We start from the raw sequence: 20,674 nt of genomic DNA on the forward strand, positions 1-20,674 counted from the left end.
GACGCTTTATTGTGCATATGAGAATATTTATGGTCCTGTATAGGACCCGACGTCGACAACGCTGACATCTCTTTCTCATTTTAAGGTTAAAATACTTTAATGGACTATGGGAAGAAAATAGGAGAGATAGGCCTCGACTTACGCGATAACTGGTTGTTAATTATGCGAGGGTAACCTTCTGCTCTGGCTAAGGAAAATAAAGGAAGATAAACGGTGCTTATACAGCTGAAAGAATAGATAACTTGTTGAAATGTAGCTTTAAGTAAAGTGCAAGATCCAATAGTTTGATTTTGTCTTTTACTTATGTCGGAGTGCACCCCTGTGGTGGTTCCTTGTTGACAAATGATGCTTGACAATTACTAACTAACTCTGTACATCGCTCCAATACAATGCCAGTGGGTCGCAACCACTGAGCAATGTATACGGATATTCTAGATATAAAACGGCATTCATTTGTCATGAGAGGAAGAATTAATTACTTAAAGGATAGAGGAAGAATCACTCGATCTTATCTGAAAACTATCTACTAGAAGTAAACTAACAAATGAATAAACCAATCACCGACCCAAACTAATAACCAACTTTGTAATGGATACTTCATCTAATCCTTCCGCTTCAGCATCTAACAATGTTCAACTGCCGGATAGTCCTGGTACAGCCAGTACATCCCGACAACTTACCTTGAGGGTACTTTATGTGATTTTGTGTACTACAGAGGAACGATGTTTTTACGACGAAAAAGAGGCAGGACACTTATGTACAATAATTGCCGCCTCTTCTGGTTAAAGTGCCCTCTGCTGTCGCAAGTTCAAGATCTTACAATAAATGGGTCTGTAGGTCTTATACTAGGAAACAGATCATTAGATCTCTACTAATAAATATTATAGTCGTTGCTATCAAGATTATATTTACAGCCATTATTGGTTTAAGGTTGCTAGGTGTCGTGCTGTTTGTCCTTACTACTGTCCTCACTGCTGTCCTTATATTTCACATAATTATCTCCTATTCACATATGGACGCCGATATATCTATGGTGAGAGAGGAAAGTTGTTATTGTAGACTTCGCGCGAGTATGGCTTATAGTAATCCATCCGGTCTGTGGTGGCGGCGGATACAGTCTAAGAATATCAGATTTAAGATAATTCTGCATTAATACAAACAATAACTTAATAACTTAATAACGTTAACAACGTAGTAAAATACAATAATTGAATAATGTGCTATCTCTCTAAAATTAGTAGTGAGAAAATAAAACACTCTAGGGTGTTAGTAGCAAAAACTGTAAAAGTACGTCAAGTAAAAAGTTTATGTATATGCTGACATTCTCACTGAACTATACTGTATAAGAAAATTTGCATTTTTCCCATGGGTGTCACCAAAAAAAATTAATACCAATATTTGTGATCAGTATACCAGTAAAAAGGATTAGGCAATACAACAACGAACTCTTCTGTAAGAACATGACGTACTGATAAAGAGCTGTGTAAAACACCGAACCTGGGACTCGAACCCAGAATCTCCTGATTAGAAGTCAGACGCCCTAACCAATTAGGCTAGCCCGGCTATTGTGTTTTTGTTAAATTACGATGCGACTATACTAGATGTAGTTAGTAAGGAATTATTGAAAAAATTATCGGCCCAAATCAAGTTGGTTTCATACCTGAAAGATCCTCCTTCTCTAATATAACAATTTTCGGTGACTTGCTTTCCAGTTTAATATCCCCACAAGACAAGCCACATGTCAATCATTCTACTAACCACCGAATCATGCTTGCTGACTTCGAAAAGGCTTTTGACCAGATTTCCCATCTATACCTTAAAATATTACTTCGAAAACTCAATTTTGGAAAAATGACGGAAACTATTCACGCTATCCTTACCAAAGCCCTCGGAACCATTTGCCTAAATAACATTACAGGCCCTTCTTTCCCATTAAGAAACGGAACCCTTCAGGGCAACCCACTTTCACCAACAATTTTCGCGTTAGCCCTTGAACCTTTTCTAAGAGCCATCCAAAGATTAAATAAAGGATTCAGTTACAACCATAAGATCCAACCAAACATCATCCCCAGAGTCAAATACCTTGCCTATGCAGATGATGTTACCTTATTCTTGAGAGATCATAATGACTTCAAAAACACTATGAAGATAATTCAGGCGTTCGAACAAGTCAGTGGTTCTAAATTAAACAAAAGCAAATCCAGATTAATTGTTCCATGCGATCAAATACCATTCCAGTCCGACTTCCAAATAGATATTGCTGACAATAATTATGAAATCCAATATCTAGGCGTTAAAATTGGGAACTCGTGTCAAACCTGGCCTAATACTCTCCAAAAAGACATCAGCACCAAATATTACATGACCAACATGAGTTCACTACCAATATCAAGTCAAATAGTCGGATATAACACATATATCTTGTCTAAGCTATATTACCACGAGATTCATGCACCTATGCTTCCAGACCAAATAGATTTGCTAGAACAATCCATCAAAAACCAGGTGAACAAAAAACTGAAAATCTCTATGGACACTTTAAAAACAAGCCCATTGAAAGGAGGATATGGCATGGTGGATATCAAAAGCCAATTGAGCTACCGCAAGGCAAAAATCTTTCAACAACTCTTTCTCCAATCTTTAAACCCATATTGCCAGTTACTCCGATTCAAGCTCCAACTAGCAATAAACATGATCATCAAACAAAATCTATCCGAGGAAGAGCAGTCGATACAAGGATATATAAAAACCCAATACTGGTGGCGGTTAATATTGGGTGACCAGATCAATATCAAGAATAAGAGAGACAGCAGGTCCATACTCAACCAGGTTATAAATCTTCCAATGTTCACCACAGCGGAAAAATGTGCTTTTGTGGCTTGGTATAAATTATTGTCCAAACCAATATCTCAACAACAAACATTGAACCCAATGAATATCAAACACTCAGACCTTGCCAAGTCCATTCAAGACGGTATACCAACTATCTATCAAATGGAGATCCCAAAACTGGTCATGGAGTTTGAACACAAACAGGGAAGCAAGAAAAAAAGAGCCAGAATTGATAAACATAAATTATCCACCACTTTAACCAATATCCAAGAAGTCACCCAAACGAAACAAAACTCTTTCTGGAAGAGACTCCACAAATACCAACATAATAGCCCTGGTTACTTTGAAAACATACACATATTCCACTTAGGTGCTGAACAATTTTTTTACCAACATAGAAAATGTCACTATTGCGGGCTCGAAACCGTCTCTCAAGACCAACAACATGAATCACCAGAACTCCAAGTCAAGATCAAAATGACCCATTTCCTAATTCAATGCCCATTATCAACCGAGTTATGGTCAAGATTGAAAATCCCAATTCCATTAGCATGGAATAACTTAATCGCTCCCAATCATTCAGAATCAACAATCAAAAAGATCGACCGCTATCTATGCTATCAACGCAAACTCTCACGCCTAAGATATCATAACCAAATTGATTGGAACACATCAATTAACAACTTGATTTATATCATTACTACTGGGAGCTGAATAGTCGATCAAAACAAAAAAAGAAAAAAAAAAAAAATAACAAAAACAATAACAAAAAAAACATTTTATTTAAATACTAATAATTATCACTAAAGGGTTTTTCACCATATGATATGGTTTTCCCTAACATATATAATGAGCATTAGCTTATAAGATTTTACATAGATATATATAATTATATATTTATTAATAAATCGAACTTTGAAGGAAAAAAAAAAAAAAATTTGATCTATCAAACAGAATACCAGAGGCCATAGTTACCAAGGAGATTTGATACCTGAAGCATATAGCAGTCAACATTATCTTGCTTTTGCTGATGATATCACAGTTTTCCTCAAAGATAAAAGAGATTATTCCAAAACAATGAAATGTATTAGACTATTTGAAAAATTCAGTGCCAGCAAACTCAATGAAAAGAAATCCCAACTAATCATACCAACTGATACTTATCCATTTTTGACACCATTCCCATTTGAGATTGCTGATGAAAACTTTCAATTGACATATTTGGGGATAACTATTGGGCCATCAGTGACATTTTGGCCGGAAACATTGCAGCGTGACCTCTATATCAAGTACAAGTTATCAAACATGACCAGCTTGCTGATTCAATCAAAAATAGAAGCATTCAACACATATATTGCATCCAAGTTCTATTACAAAGAACTACACCAACCTTTGTTACCCAATCAGTTGAATCAAATTGACACATCGATTAAGTTATTGGTCAAGCAAGATACACCTATTTCTTTGGATACACTCAAGACACACAACAACAAAGGCGGTTTCTCAATGATTGATTTAAAGTCTCAACTCCAACACCGAAGAGCCAAAATTTTCCAGGATTTGTTTTTGGATAGTCACACTAAATATAACCAGATATTACGTTTCAAAATTCAATCAAGTATCAACAACATCATTCAAAAAACATCACCAACAAAATCACCAAAGGATGATTATATCAAAACTCATTATTGGTGGGTGGTATTACTTGAACTAGCGGATGACATTGAGAATACCAATGATTCAATTTCCTTAGAAGTTATGAATAGCAGCACATTCTCAGATGCTGAAAGGACAGCGTACTGGGATTTCAGAAAAGTTCTTGGTATAAAGAAACGTACAATCAGGTTGAAGCCAATGAAGATTGGAATTGAAGATTTGAAAAATTCAATTGAAAAAGGGATTCCTGAAAAATATCAACAACACATTCCAATTAGAATTAAGGATTTTGACCATACTAAAGGAAGTAAAAAACAACGGGAAAAACAAGATGCCAACAAGATGTCAAAAACACTCATGGATATTACTGGGGTGAATCAGAAACAAGTTGATAACTTTTGGCATAACCTCAAAAAATTCAACCAACATTTCCCGGGGAAATATCAAAATATTCACATCTTTCATTTGGGCATTGAAAATCACAATTACGTAAATAATCATTGTGACTATTGCAGCAAAAAATTAACCAGATATGATGAACCCCAATATGCCCCAAAGGAAATCCAATTTGAAATCATGAAGCACCATCTTATTGAATGTCCATTGGCCCAGAAACTTTGGAAAAAAATTGACTTGAATATCCTGTTGAGTTGGCAATCCAAAGTTATGTGGTTAGTCATTGTTCATGGAACCTTCTAGAACTCAGGGAACCTTCTAGAACTTATGGAACCTTCTAGAACTTATGGAACCTTCTAGAATTCCATGGAACATTCTAGAACCCATTGAGATTAATATAAATATGAGCCATGCCCCCCATAGTCTGAGTTTGTCCTTTATATAATTTAGTTAGTCAAGAAGAATAAGAATAATAACAAGGATAGTTTGATAGTATTTGTTATTGGTAATGACTACTGTAACTAGGGTTACAAAACTTCAACAGGTTATGAGTTCAAGTGCTCTTACTTCGTTTGCTGCTGATGAAAAGTTGAAAGGTTCATCAAACTTCTATGATTGGTTCACATTGATCAGTGTCAAGATGAAGATGAAAGGTCTTGGGTTATATGCTTATTTGATCAATGGAGAGACCGGAACTGACGGTCTGGAAGACTCAAACGAAGTTGCTCAATTGGTTGCTACTATGGATGAAATTATCTCTACGGTTGTCTTTAACAGTATCACTGGTGCTGCTTTGACTAAGGCCTCGGAATTCGATGGTACCGGCAGAAACTTGTTTATGTTTCTCAAGGAGGCCTATGGTACTTTGACTGTTACCAATGCTGTGGGTATTATTTGTGATTTAATGGACAACAAATGGTTGAAAACTAAAGAAGGAAAAGTGGAACACTTTATTGATGCTTTTAATGATTTCAAGAACACTGTTGGTAAATTGGACGGAAGCACTGTGCTTTGTGCATTGTTCTTGGGTTTGGGCCAGAAGGCTGGTTTCGGTAATAGCCTCTCTAGAGAAGTCATGACAGCCTACGAGTCCAGAAATGGCAGAACTATTGGTAATGTTGACCTCGGTCTTGTTCAGGATTTAACAAGAGAGATCATTGGAGATAAAAGTATTGCGTCTACTAGTATTGAGAGTCCGGAACCGGTTTTCGCCACCAAGAAGCAATACAAGTGCTTCAATTGTGGGAAGCCTGGACATTTCAGAAGATATTGCAAGGCTCCTAAGAGAGAGAAATTAATTGGCGATGGTAGGAATCCGTCACCATCGTGGTATGCATTTATGGGAATGCATGGTAACAACTCCAGGGTGTATTTTGATTCAGGTGCCTCGCAACATATCTTAAACAATAAGAGCTTGTTCAAGACGATCAGACCGTTTGGAGGAGAGATCTCCGGGATTGATGGCGGTGGTGTTGCTGTTGCAGGTATTGGGTCTGCGGAGTTCAAATTACGTGATAATACCAATATTGAAATCAAAGATGCTTATTATGTTCCAGACTCAAAAGCCAACTTGATTTCAGTTTCCAAGGCTACTCTGAATGGTGCGAAATTATTGTTTGAAGGAAACAAAGTGAAAATGTATCCGGAAATGAAGGTTATTGGTACCAAGGATCCTCTGATGAATGGGCTTTACAGATTATCTACCGAAACTAATGGTGTTGCGTTTAAGAGTACCGACAAGGGTAGCCTCTGGCATGAGCGGCTAGGCCACCCTAGTGCAAACATCATGCAGAAGTTTAATAATATTTTCAAGTTGGTAAAAGGGAAAATTAGTGGAACTAACAGCACCATTATTTGTGACTGTTGCTTGTCCACTAAAGGCGTTGTGAGAAAGCCAAAGAATGGTCAAGGTTCCAAACCAAAGAGACCTTTACAATTATTGCATATGGACGTTTGTGGTCCATTTAGTTATGGCTCTGTTGATTCGGCAAAGTATTTTCTCACCATAGTTGATGGTTATTCTAGGTGGGTAGAGGTTAGATGCCTTACCCATAAGTCAGAATGTACCTCTCAGATTATTGATTTCATCAACTATGCTGAAACGATGTTCAAATCACAAGGAAAAGAGTTCAAAGTTGGTACCATAAGAACCGATAATGGTGGCGAGTTTGTAACTATTGAGCTTCATGAGTATTTAAGAGGCAAAGGGATTGCCCACGAGTTGACCGTCCCACACCATAGTTATCAGAATGGTACTGCGGAGCGGATGAATAGAACGCTCCAGGATAAAACGAGATCGTTGCTTATTGGGGCTTCGATGCCTGCCCAATTCTGGTCCGAAGGCGTTCGTACTGCTGCTTACTTGATCAATAGAACACCTTCGAGAATAATTGGTTTTCGGACACCATATTGTCGGTGGTTTGGTTACAATCCAGGATTGGATCATCTTAGAGTTTTTGGTTGCCTTGGATACAGTGTTTTCATTTTTTATTCGTACCACCCACCGGAAATGTTCATACCAGTGGCAAAAAATAATTCATACCGACCCCCGGTATTTTTCGTACCACCGCAGCGGGATTTATTCAGACCATCTAAGAAAAATAGTTCATACTATTGCACTTCAATTATTCATACCAACAGTATATAAAATTCATATTAATTCCTTTCTTTTTTTTATGTGACTGGCTCTATAAGCCTCTAAGCTACTCAGTTTAATCAAATTATACTCATTTTTTCCATAATTCTGTGCTACTTTCTATAAAACCGGATATCTATAATAATATTAATAGTAGCACGTGATTACGGTTTTCAAGAAATGGGAACGAATGTATGGTAGGAGCTGTTCTCCATTTAAGATGATGAATTCCCACTTTTGACATTCAATTCGGTCTTTATGTGATCACCAGATTACTTACAAAAAAAAGCATAAGATTTTACCATCAAAACTAAGTATGGACTTGAAAGCCAAGCTACTAACTGATGGGTATGTTGATGGCCTAGGTAATAGATTCTATGCTGAACCCAGTGAAATGACTTTAGAGTCTGAAATAGCACCAGTTGAAGCTTCCTTTAGTTACAGTGACTATAAGCATTTTGAAAAACCAGGTATCATGGATATCATGGAAATTGATCCTATTTTCGAAGAAGAAGAAAATGCCGAGATGGAAATTGAAATGAAAGAACGAAGATATAGAGGTTCGTACCGGTATTATAATCAAGCTGTCAAACAAAGATTTTGGCACTTGGTCATGGAAGAAGGTGTATCAGCTTACAAGGCTGCAAAATTAGAAGATATACCTTTGCAAACTGCTTACACATGGAAAAGAAAGTGGAACAAAATACTTGTCAATGAATTAAATGGTATCTCGAAGCCAATAAAGAAAAGAGGTCGTAAACCCCTTCTCACTGATGAACATAAGGAATTACTTCAAAAATTGATAAAGGAAGATGCTACAGTGACTCTCGATTTTATGTTGGAGAGACTCAAGAAAGCCTTCACCAATGTAAGAGCCAAGGCTACAACAATCTATAACTTTGTAACCAAGGTCTGTAAGCTAAGTCTCAAACGTATTTCTAAATGGGCTTTGAGAAGAAGTCTGGAGGAATTGAAGAAACAGAGACTCGAGTGGGCAGAGAAGTATAAAGACAAGCTCGACTTTAGTCAAAACTGTATTTTCATCGACGAAGCAGGTTTCAATATCAGTATGCGGCGTGAGTATGGATGGTCTGCTGTGGGTGAAAAAGCAGTTCTTACTGTTCCCGTAACCAGAGGGCTTAATATTTCGTTCATTGGGGCAATTTCTGTCAAAGGTTGTATTTGTTGAGTTGGCAATCCAAAGTTATGTGGTTAGTCATTGTTCATGGAACCTTCTAGAGCTCATGGAACCTTCTAGAACTTATGGAACCTTCTAGAGCTCATGGAACCTTCTAGAACTTATGGAACCTTCTAGAATTCCATGGAACATTCTAGAGCTTATGGAACCTTCTAGAACCCATTGAGATTAATATAAATATGGGCCATGCCCCCATAGTCTGAGTTTGTCCTTTATATAATTTAGATAGTTAACAAGTAAAACAAGTATAACAAGGGAATAAATATTATTGAATATTATTGTTATCAATGTCTTTTGTAACTAGAGTTACAAAACTACAACAATCATCAGCAAAAGCAAGATAATGTTGACTGCTATATGCTTCAGGTATCAAATCTCCTTGGTAACTATGGCCTCTGGTATTCTGTTTGATAGATCGTAGTAAAGGTTCTACTGCTAATGCAAATAATGAAGGGGAAAACGGATTACCTTGGAGGGTACCATTTTTTAAATTGAATAATGGGCCGGTCATGTTGTTGATGTATAAGGATCCCGTTGTCTGCTTGAGGATGTTGATGATTAACTTGGCTAATTTTTTTCCAAAATTTAAATGGGACAATAGTTGTTCCATATATTCGTGAGATATCCTATCGAACGCTTTCTCCAAATCCACAATTAGTATCAGCTTTTGTGGATTTGGTATTATATGCGTTTTATCTTTTGGATGAATTAGACTATCTAACATTTCTCTGAAAATGGTGATGTTGGAGAACGATGACCGGCCTGGAATAAAACCAGCTTGATCTTCCCCTATGATATCAGGCAAGTGCTTCAACAACCTATTATTAATTATTGTGGATAATAATCGAAGATTAGTGTTGATAAGGGCTATCGGCCTATAGTTTCCAATGTTTTCTTTTGACTTTCCAGGCTTTGGTATGATGTTAAAGAGTATAGTTCGGTAGTGGAATGGTAAATTTCCTTCAGTTAGAATGTGGTTAAATTCTTGAAGAAGGATGTGTTTGATTTGGGGAAATAATTCCTTATAAAATTTGTATGGGATTCCATCTATGCCCGGTGTGGACTTCAAATTTGCCGAATCAATTGCCAGTTTGAGTTCTTCCATTGTTATGAAGGAATCCATTTTTCTCTTCTCTTCAGGAGATATTCCTTGGGTTGGAATCACGTCCTGAAGATATTTATGTATTTTTTTTGTGTCCTTTGTTCCTCTGGTTCCATCAAACAAGTCCATATAATATTCAGTTGCTATTTTCATTATCTCTTCATGAGATTGAACTAGTGACCCTTCTACATCTTTTAGCTGTTTTATTGGGCGTTGTTCTTGATATTGGTGGAAAACTTGGTTAATATGTTGATAATATTCCGTCACTTTATCAAGTTCAGGCACTTTCACTTTTTTCAACATGTGTTTGAGTTTTTCTGCTTTGCATTTAATATCAATTATTAATTCATCGGTTCCTTGGATATCTTCATTTATAGATTGGTGCTTGAGAACATTAATGATTCTATCGGTCAATCTATATCTCTTCATATTATAGTAAGCCTTGGATGAAGTTAAAGTCAACTCCACTGTAACTGAATCATGTGTGGATCTTTTCCCAAAATGATTTGTTTGCGTCATATTCCATTTGTTTTCTTTGTTTTTTAAGAAGCTCCCAGTGATATAGAACCTATCCAATCTCCGGCTTTTCCCTAATTCTGATGCTTTATTAGTGAATGTTTTCTTGATGTTATGTTTGATTGAATTGAATGAGTCCTTCAAGTTCAACAAAGTAATGAGATTAGTTAAGGATTCAGCAACTGAGTCTTCACGGCTTCTATAATTTAGGGAGTCCGAATGATCAATAAAATTATTAAAATCACCAGCTAACATGATGTTGATTGTCTTTCCTGGGAATCTAGTTTGAAGATTCTGATGTTGGGCAAGTAAACTGAGTTTGAGCTGATCATGGATCTGATTTTGCTTTTGGTATTGATTTGGATTATACAAGTTTATAATCCAGAGTGCTTGGTTATTTTCTAATTCAATTAAGACATCCGTGATGTGTTTTTGGAGTTCATGTTGGACAGTAATACCTGCTAGTTTGGATCCTAACACTGGAATAGAATCATCAACAATTATTGCTGTTCTGGAACAGGTTGAATTATAGTATATGACTTTGTCATCGAACTGAAACGAAAAGTCTTCTGATAGATTTAGTTCTTGGAGCAAAGACACATTGGATTTTTGGGTGAAACTTATTACCAACTGGTCGCTGATACGACTCCGTTGTATATTTTGAGTATTGAATTTAATAATCATTATGCTTATTGATTGGAATTTTGATTTGTCTGTTTGTTTCTGGTTGCATCAGCTTCCAGAGTTGACAAATCATCATTGGTTGGTGTTAATTCTGTTTTCTCATGTACTGGAATTTCATCACCCAGTAGCATTTCATCCTCCTCATATTCTTCGTCATTATCATTATCAGGTTCTGCACTTGATTCAGACAGGGTTGGCTCTTTAGAGCCAGTTTGTGCCAGTTTTGATGTCACTGATGGGTGTGGGTCTTTAATGACTAACTTAATAGATTTTGGTACAAATGGTTTTGGTGCTGAAGGCTTGGTGGTGTTAATTTTGGTCAAAATTGGGGTAGAGATTGGGGTAGATTTTGGGGTAGATTTTGGGGTAGAAGTTGGGTTGGACAAGGTTTGATTAGATTTTGGGATAATTGGATGGGATCTAAACACATTCAACTTAATTCCTGGTTTGGCCGAGTCTTGTTTGGTTTCAGCTGGTTTCTAACTTGATTAACCGGAGGAGGGGTGATTTGATGCTTTCTGTTGATAGCTGGTGTGGTAGTTTGGATATTTTCATAATCATCATCTCTTTCTTTGGATATTAATCCCAATTGGTGGAATGGATTCTTCCATAAATTGCTCAGTTCATTTTGTGGTGGTTTTGACTGTCTGGATCTAGATGAACCATGAACCATGGTGAACTCGGTAGAAGGAACTTCAATCACTGGTGGTTGATTTTGCTTCTGTTTGGGGTTCTCATGACGATCATCTGTAACATTTTTCTTTGGCCGCTTAAAGTAACAGTCTTTAGCTACATGGCTAGGCTTTTTGCAAATCGCGCAAGATGCTTGCTTGCAATTGTATCTGGTGTGTTCTCTTGAACCACAATTGATACAGTGTAAGCATTTAGTAATAACTTTAGAAACAATGTTGTCTTGGTGAATAACCGGGATTTGTTTTCCTGGTTCCATTTCCAAGTAACCATAAATGTAACGATTTTTAAGCTCCTCGTTAGGTCTTTTAGTCATGTCACTTTTAATCACTGAGAATGATGTTGGTTCAATTTGGGCTAGGTCAAGCGCTTGCTTGATGGTAGCATCGACAAAATAGTCAGGGGTTGTTTCCAAGGCTGTTATCTCAATCAATTGGATTTCTTTATCATTCTTATTGATATTGATGCGTGGCTTGTAAGTGGATTGTTCAATGTCAACACTTAAATGGCTAGTGACAAAATCAATAAATGCATTACGTAACTTTTCATTCTTAGTTTGTAATTGACCTTTCAATATTGGGATAAGTGAGGATTTGAGACAAATAGTTTCATTTGAAATAAACAAGTAGTTTTGAGCTTCAATTAAAGCTTTCTTGATGAAGTTGATATCATCATTATCATTCAAATCAGTTTCAATGTTGGTTAATTTAACATCGATTAATTTTTGGAAGGCATCCTTTATTGAACTCAAATGATCATCAAGTTCATAGTTCCGGTAGACCTCAGGTGGGATAATAAATGACATCATGATTTTTTGTTTATCTTGATGGCTCATAATAAATTTAATGTAATCCTTCTCTGCAATATTAGATTGTTTCAATCTTGAGAATTCATTAATTAAATGGGAATTTGTATAAAATTTGAAAAACTTTTCAATGGTGTAGATTTTGACAAATTCTTGATATTTCTCTTCAACATTTTCCACTTTTTGTGTGTCAAATCCGAAAAGTGATCCCCTCATGCCCTTTTCCTTAATGGCATATTCAAGGACATATTGGTGTTCGAACTTGATTGATTTGAGATATTTAGCCCATTTAAAAACTCTTTCGAATTTGGCTAAAACATTTTGAAAAGTGGAGGTGGTATTCATAATCAGGGTCCCCTGTTGGGATGCGCTTTTAGAGCCCGAGGCGATTTGGGCGTAGGATCTGCTGAAAGCAGCAACTGGGGCTGGGTTAGTTTTTTTTGGGGTTTTTTGGTTTTCAGAGTTTTTTTGGGTTTTGTTGTTTTCAATTTTTTTTTGGTTTTCAGAGTTTTCAGTAACAAAATCAATAGAAACAGAAGGTTGTGAATCTCCTTGAGATTCAATGGTGGCTTGATTTGACATATGCATGTCGACGCTAGTGTCACCTGCACTGTCAAGATTGCGATCGCAATCAACTGGAGAAACATTAATTTCCGGGGCTGGGCGGTAGGCAATATCAACATCTGAATCAGCATTAGAGGCCTCATTTATGGTATTAGATGGGGTTGCAAAGGTTTCAGCAGTACTTAAAAAAGTATTGTCATCTTCCTCAGTGATTTCTTCGTCTGAATGTGGTTTATTTCCGTGTTTGTTTACATTGTTTTGATCGGTTGCGTTGGGATTTGCATGATCTAAGTCAACGATAATATCAGAAGAAACCAGGGTTTCTTGAGAAGGAGTGTTGTAGTTTTGTAACTCTAGTTACAAAAGACATTGATAACAATAATATTCAATAATATTTATTCCCTTGTTATACTTGTTTTACTTGTTAACTATCTAAATTATATAAAGGACAAACTCAGACTATGGGGGCATGGCCCATATTTATATTAATCTCAATGGGTTCTAGAAGGTTCCATAAGCTCTAGAATGTTCCATGGAATTCTAGAAGGTTCCATGAGTTCTAGAATGTTCCATGGAATTCTAGAAGGTTCCATGAACAATGACTAACCACATAACTTTGGATTGCCAACTCAACACCCTCTCTCAATTCAAAGTCTCCATACCACAGAGCCTTCTCAACTCCAAGAATTGAGGGGCAGCAAGACCTTTTGTAAACATATCAGCAATCATAACACCAGTGCTCAAGTACTCCAAATTGATAGAGCCAGATCCAATGTGGTCCCTGATAAAGTGAGTCCTGATGTCAATGTGTTTGGTGCGATGATGGAAAGCTGGATGCTTTGCCATCTCAATACACCCTTGGTTATCATCAAACATCCTCACTGGACCAGTATTGATCCCAAATTCCTTGAACACTTGCATTAGCCATAATGCTTCCTTGACTCCTTCACTTAGTGACATGTATTCAGCCTCTGCCGTAGAAAGAGCAACAGTAGCTTGCTTCTTAGATCTCCATGTGATTGCACCATTGGCATATTTGAACACAAACCCAGTAGTAGACTTTCTGTCTGACTTATCTCCAGCCCAGTCAGCATCACAGTATCCAAGAAGCTCACCGTTATCATTATTGCCAGCCTCATATCTTATTCCCAAATCTTTGGTTCCTTTCAAGTATCTTAAAACTCTCTTTGCTGCCTTATAATGCACCTCCTTTGGTTCCTTGAGGTATCTGGATAGAACACCGACGATATAGCTGATATCGCTTCTAACAGTATTAGCAGCAAACAATAATTTTCCAACCAAAGATCTGTAAGCTGTGGCATCACAATCCTCAGCACTGTTGTCCACCAAGGTGAGCTCCTGACCAGCAATAGTAGGCGTCTTATCTGGGTTGCAATTCTCCATTCCAAATTCCTTTAACATAGAGCCAATATAGTCTTTCAAGCTCATGTTAATACCTCCATTATCTTGCGAGATATTGATACCCAAAAATTTCCTGACTATTCCCAAGTCCTTCATCTTGAAGACATTCATCAATTCACTTTTCACTTTCCTGATGGCAAAATCTGAGGTACCAGTTATCAATAAATCATCAACGTAAAGCGCAACCATCACAAAAGACTTTTCGGATTTCCTTGAATATAGACAATATTCAGCACCGTTTCTGACAAAACCAAGCGACGACAAAACACTGTGGATTCTTTCATTCCACACCAAGGGAGCCTGTTTCAAACCATACAAGCTTTTCTTCAATCTCAAGACACTGGTTTCCCTTCCTTTAACCACATACCCTTCTGGTTGAGTCATGTATAATTCTTCCTGAAGAGATCCGTTGAGGAATGCAGTTTTCACATCCATCTGATGAACTGCCATTCCATTCTTAGCTGCAATACTCAACATCAACCTGATAGATTCATAACGCACCACAGGTGAGAATGTCTCATTGTAGTCAATACCCTTCACCTGTGTGAATCCTCGAGCAACAAGTCTTCCCTTGAAGACTCCGTTATCTTTCTTTGCAAAGACCCAACGACATGTAATTGGCTTTCTTCCTTTCGGCAACTCGACCAATTCATAAGTGGAATTCTCCTTGTGAGCCGCAATTTCTTCGTCACAAGCGCGCTTCCATTCTGCACTTTCGTTGCTCTTCATGGCTTCCTTATAATTTCCAGGAACATCACTTCCACCAGCCAAAGCAGCAGCTTCACCAGCCATAAAACAAGAGGCAACATAATTCACAGGTTTGTACTCTAACAACTTGCCTTCGGCATCATCATTCAGTTCTGATTCCTCATCACAATCACTTGGCTGTTCAACATGTGGCTCAATTTCCGAAACCACCAAGTTGTCATTGCTACTACCATTAGGAACAAAAGAAGTAAGCTCTTTTGAGCTACTATCGTTTCTGTATTTCTTCCTTTGTGGTTTCTCAATAGCAATTTCCCTCTCTGAATCTGAACTGAATGTATCAGATTCTTGTTCAACTTCTGCCAAGATCCCAAATGGATTTCTTTTAATCAAACCTGTACTTTTCTTGGGTCTAGAACCCGATGATCTTTTCCTTTTTGTAGCAGTAACCAACTTGAACTCTTCTGAAACCATCCTTGATGGGATTAACTCTCCAGTGGCATCCTCATCATCGTCTATGATTCTCATTTCCACGTCTTTGCTTGAGGAAACAGTGGACTCTCTTTCTGAATCATCCAAATAAGAAACCATTCGTTCATCATCAACAGAGATTTCACTTGCAACATCCTCTAAGTCTGGATCACTTATAACAGGGCCTGGTGCAACGCCACCAGCAAAACCCATACCACCAGAGCTGTTTACCTTAGCAATCTCGGTATCCACATCAGTGACTCGCTTCACATCCTGATAGTAATATCTTGACTCATCAAATCTGACCTGAGTCGCCACAATAATCTTGTTGGCAGCAGGATCAAAAATTCTGTACGCACAGTGATCTCTATCATACCCGAGCATCACTCCAACCTTGGCGGTAGCATCAAATTTTCCATTTCTCAAACTGTTTGGTATAACCACATATGCAAGGGAACCAAAGCAGCGAAGATGGTCAAGGCCCGGCTTGTATCCATACCAACGACCATATGGTGTGTGGAAATTAATAACGCGGGATGGCGTCCTGTTAATCAAATAAACAGCCGTGCGGACACCTTCAGACCAAAACTGAACCGGCATAGAAGCCCCAATAATTAAAGACCTAGTTTTGTCTTGAATTGTCCGATGCATTCTTTCAGCAACACCATTTTGATAACTATGGTGTGGCACAGTCAACTCATGGGCAATACCTTTGCTTCTCATGAAATCATGCAACTTTCCTGTAACAAATTCACCACCATTATCAGTGCGGATAGTTCCCACGGTAAACTGTTTTCCCTGAGACTTGAACATTGTTTCGGTGTATGTAATAAACTCAATAATCCTGTCAGCACACTCTGACTTGTTTTTCAAACACTTAACCTCCACAAACTTGGAATACCCGTCGACAATAGTGAGAAAATATTTGCTCGAATCAATAGACCCATAATTGATTGGGCCACACACGTCCATATGCAACAATTGTAAAGGCTGTTGTGGTTTAGCACCCTTCCCGCTCTTTGGTCTTCTGGTAACCCCTTTACTTGTCAAGCAGCTTTCACATAACTGCACAGAATCTTCACTGTAAAGTTTACCTTTCACCAAATGAAACATCAGATTGAACTTGTTCATAATATTCATACTGGGATGGCCTAATCTCTGGTGCCACAACCCGCTCTTATCAACACTGTTAAATGCCACACCATCGACACTGGTGTGCAAAGCATAAAGATCACTCATAACTGGATCTTTAACAGCAACCACTTTCTTTTCAGGGTACATTTTCACCTTGTTTCCTTCAAATAATAATCTTGCACCATTCAGAGTAGCCTTGGAAACAGAAATCAAATTGGCCTTTGACCCTGGAACATAATAAGCATCCTTGATTTCGATACTGGTGTTATCACGTAACTTAAACACCGCAGACCCGATACCTTGAACCTCGAGAGAACTACCATCAATACCTGAGATCTCACCAGAAAAAGGACCAATGGTTTTAAACATCTTTCTGTCATTCAAAATATGTTGCGAGGCACCAGAGTCAAAGTACACTCTGGAGGCCCTACCATGCATTCCCATAAATGCATACCAAGATGGTGATGGATTCTTCAGATCACCACCCATTCTCTCCTTTCTAGGAGCCTTGCAATCCTTCTTCAAATGACCGGGTTTTCCACAATTGAAGCACTTGTACTGTTTCTTAAAAGCAAACACAGGTTCCAAACCCTCAACACTGGTGGAACCAATCGATTTATCTCCAATGATTTCTCTTGTCAAATCTTGGACAAGCCCAATATCAACATTTCCAATAGTCCTGCCATTTCTAGACTCATACGCAGTCATGACTTCCCTGGAAAGAGTTGCATTAAACCCGGCTTTCTGACCCAAGCTCAAAAACAACGCACACAACACAGTGTTTCCGTCTAATTTGCCAACAGTATTCTTGAAATGATTGAAGGCATCAATGAAATTCTCAACGTTTCCGTTGCTAGATTTCAACCACTTAGCGTCAATTAAATCTGAGATAATACCAACAGCATTTGTAACAGTCAATGTACCATAAGCATCCTTGAGAAACATAAACAAGTTTCTACCAGTACCATCAAATTCGGAAGCCTTAGTCAAAGCAGCGCCTGAGATGCTGTTGAAAATGGCTGTTGAAATAATCTCATCCATAGTAGCAATCAATTGGGCAACTTCATTAGCAGTTTCCAGCCCGTCGGTTCCGGTTTCGCCATTGATCAAGTAAGCATGTAAACCAAGACCTTTCATCTTCATCTTAACACTGATCAAAGTAAACCAATCATAAAAGTTCCCGGAGCCCTTCAACTTCTCATCAGCAGCGAACGAAGTGAGAGCATTTGAACTCATAACCTGTTGTAATTTTGTAACTCTAGTTACAAAAGACATTGATAACAATAATATTCAATAATATTTATTCCCTTGTTATACTTGTTTTACTTGTTAACTATCTAAATTATATAAAGGACAAACTCAGACTATGGGGGCATGGCCCATATTTATATTAATCTCAATGGGTTCTAGAAGGTTCCATAAGCTCTAGAATGTTCCATGGAATTCTAGAAGGTTCCATGAGTTCTAGAATGTTCCATGGAATTCTAGAAGGTTCCATGAACAATGACTAACCACATAACTTTGGATTGCCAACTCAACAAGGAGGATCATTTTTTGGATCAGTGGAGTAGTTGGAAGGCTTTGGAATTCTTTTGGTATTATTAATACTCATTTTGACGACCGATGGTAACCAGGACACAACCTAACCATGATCCCATAATATAACAACAACATTGTTGTAGTATGGTTTGAGCTATTGATTATAGGCAATGATACACGTGCTCATAACCATAAGCTCATAACCATTAGTGTATAATTATAGTCGTCGATTATGAAAAGTTTTCAATATATATGATCTCTGGTTCTTCAGAGAGTAATACTAAATCAATCCTAACCCGTGACTAACTACATCTAGTATAGTCGCATCGTAATATAACAATTGGTAGCACCACTAGGTTTTTAGTTTTACAGACTCCACTGATTATAAACTTCTGTTGTCGTTTAATAGCATAGCTTGGTTATCCTAGTGTATGACTGTATTTGGTTTAAGCCCTAGCTCAGACGAAGAAGATAATTATTCAGGCGAAGAAAACGAGATGAGTATGCCGGGTGGACCGTTGGACGATTCTAATCGTCTGTTGCTCATGGAGCTCGTTGAAATGCTTCACGGTAAAGAGAAGGCCGGTCGCGTGTTAGACCCTATGGAGGTCAAGTTTAACGGAAAGCCGTTTAGTACAGGGATGCTTGCCCGCACTCCCATGGCATTGCATGACTTCTTCCAGTATGCAGAACACCAGATGCCACTTAATTGGAATGACAAGTATAAGATGAGTTTTATCGTGAGAAACGTGGCTCAAGATACTTTTAGAAGTTTTTCTTCTTTTTCTGACTCCTTGCCGTCAGATATCTCTTATAGAGCCTTTAAGGCTCAAGTGCTTGCGCACTTTTCTAGAGTTGATATGGTTGACATTTTGGAAAGAACATTGTGGACAATTGCGCAAAAAGGAAAAGCGCTTCTGTCCCACGTTGCTGAGTTTCAAGCGAATGTTGTGTACATTCCAGATTGGTCAGAACGTTCAAAAATTAATCGTTTTATCGATTCCTTGGACCCGCGTTTGCAGAAGCACATTGCAGATGCAGGACGCATTTATGAGAAATTAGATGATGTGATTTCTCATGCACTTAGTATTAATGATCTTACTGAAAGAACCATCCATACTCTGACTATCCCTATGCCGTCTACGTTTTCGCCTATGGATAGAGGTGGTCCGATGCCAATGGAATTGGATGTTTTGCAATCAGTACCAAGTTCTCGGGGAAACTCATATCCTCGCAAGTCTAGTGGTAAGATTGCCGCCCTCTGCAAGAAATTTAATCTCACCCAGGAGGAGGTGAGGCTGTTGCTTATTCTTGGAAATTGTTTCCAGTGTAAAGGACATGGACATCAGAGCATGGACTGCCCTCGCCGTGGTGGTGGTGGGTCTGGTGCTCGTTTGGCTCACCTTATGGATTGCGTCCAAGAGGAGGACCATGCAGTTCCGTATGAGGATGTTGTTGCTTTCAAGGTTCCTGTTACTATGGGACCTGCTGGGTTTGTTACCAAAGCTCTTATTGATTCTGGGGCGAGTTACAGTTTTGTGAATCCGTCTATTTTGCCTAAGCTCGGTTATGATAGTGCCGATCTTACTAGGATTAGCCCAAGAACAATCAAGACTGCAACTAATCAGTATGATGCGGTAGATAGGTATGTGATTATCCCTGTTACATTTAACCATACTGTTGTGAAGATCCGTTGTTATGTGCACCCGATTGTTTCACCTACTGTTATTGTGGGGCTTCCATTCATTAGAGAATATGCCCATCTTATTGATTTTGCTAATCTTACTGTGGGAGATGTGGGGGTGGACGATTTGGATGAGAAATCCATTGAAAGTATTAGTGCTATGGCTGCTCTTAGCCTGGATCCTGTTGAGATAGACGATCCTAGATTAGAGAAATTGTTGTTTGATTATGCGGATATTTTTGCGGAGAAGCTTGGGATTAATCAAGTTGTTGAGTCTCGGGGGGCAGATAATATCAGGCTTGAACCGATGTCGGAAGAAGTTCCAACGACCCCGTATATTCCGAAGGTTAAGATTGCTCTTTTGCATGAGGTTAGAAATCATATTAGGCGTATGGTCGATTCTAAACTTATTCAACCCTCTAACTCGCCTTATTCTTCACCTTTTCTAGTTGTCAAGAAGAAGACTGGGGAAATTCGTTTGGTTATTGATTTTCGTCAAATCAACCTTTTATTGAAAAGGTTTAATCAGAACCTTCCCAGTTACGATGAATTGATCCAGATTTTTCTGGCCAATAAGGTGTTCTCAACCGTGGATTTAACGGAAGGCTTTCATCAACTTACCCTCGATGAGAATTCTAGTA

This window comes from Saccharomycopsis crataegensis (genome assembly GCF_037102585.1).
Source record: "Saccharomycopsis crataegensis DNA, jcf7180000000072, whole genome shotgun sequence".
NCBI lineage: Eukaryota > Fungi > Ascomycota > Saccharomycetes > Ascoideales > Saccharomycopsidaceae > Saccharomycopsis > Saccharomycopsis crataegensis.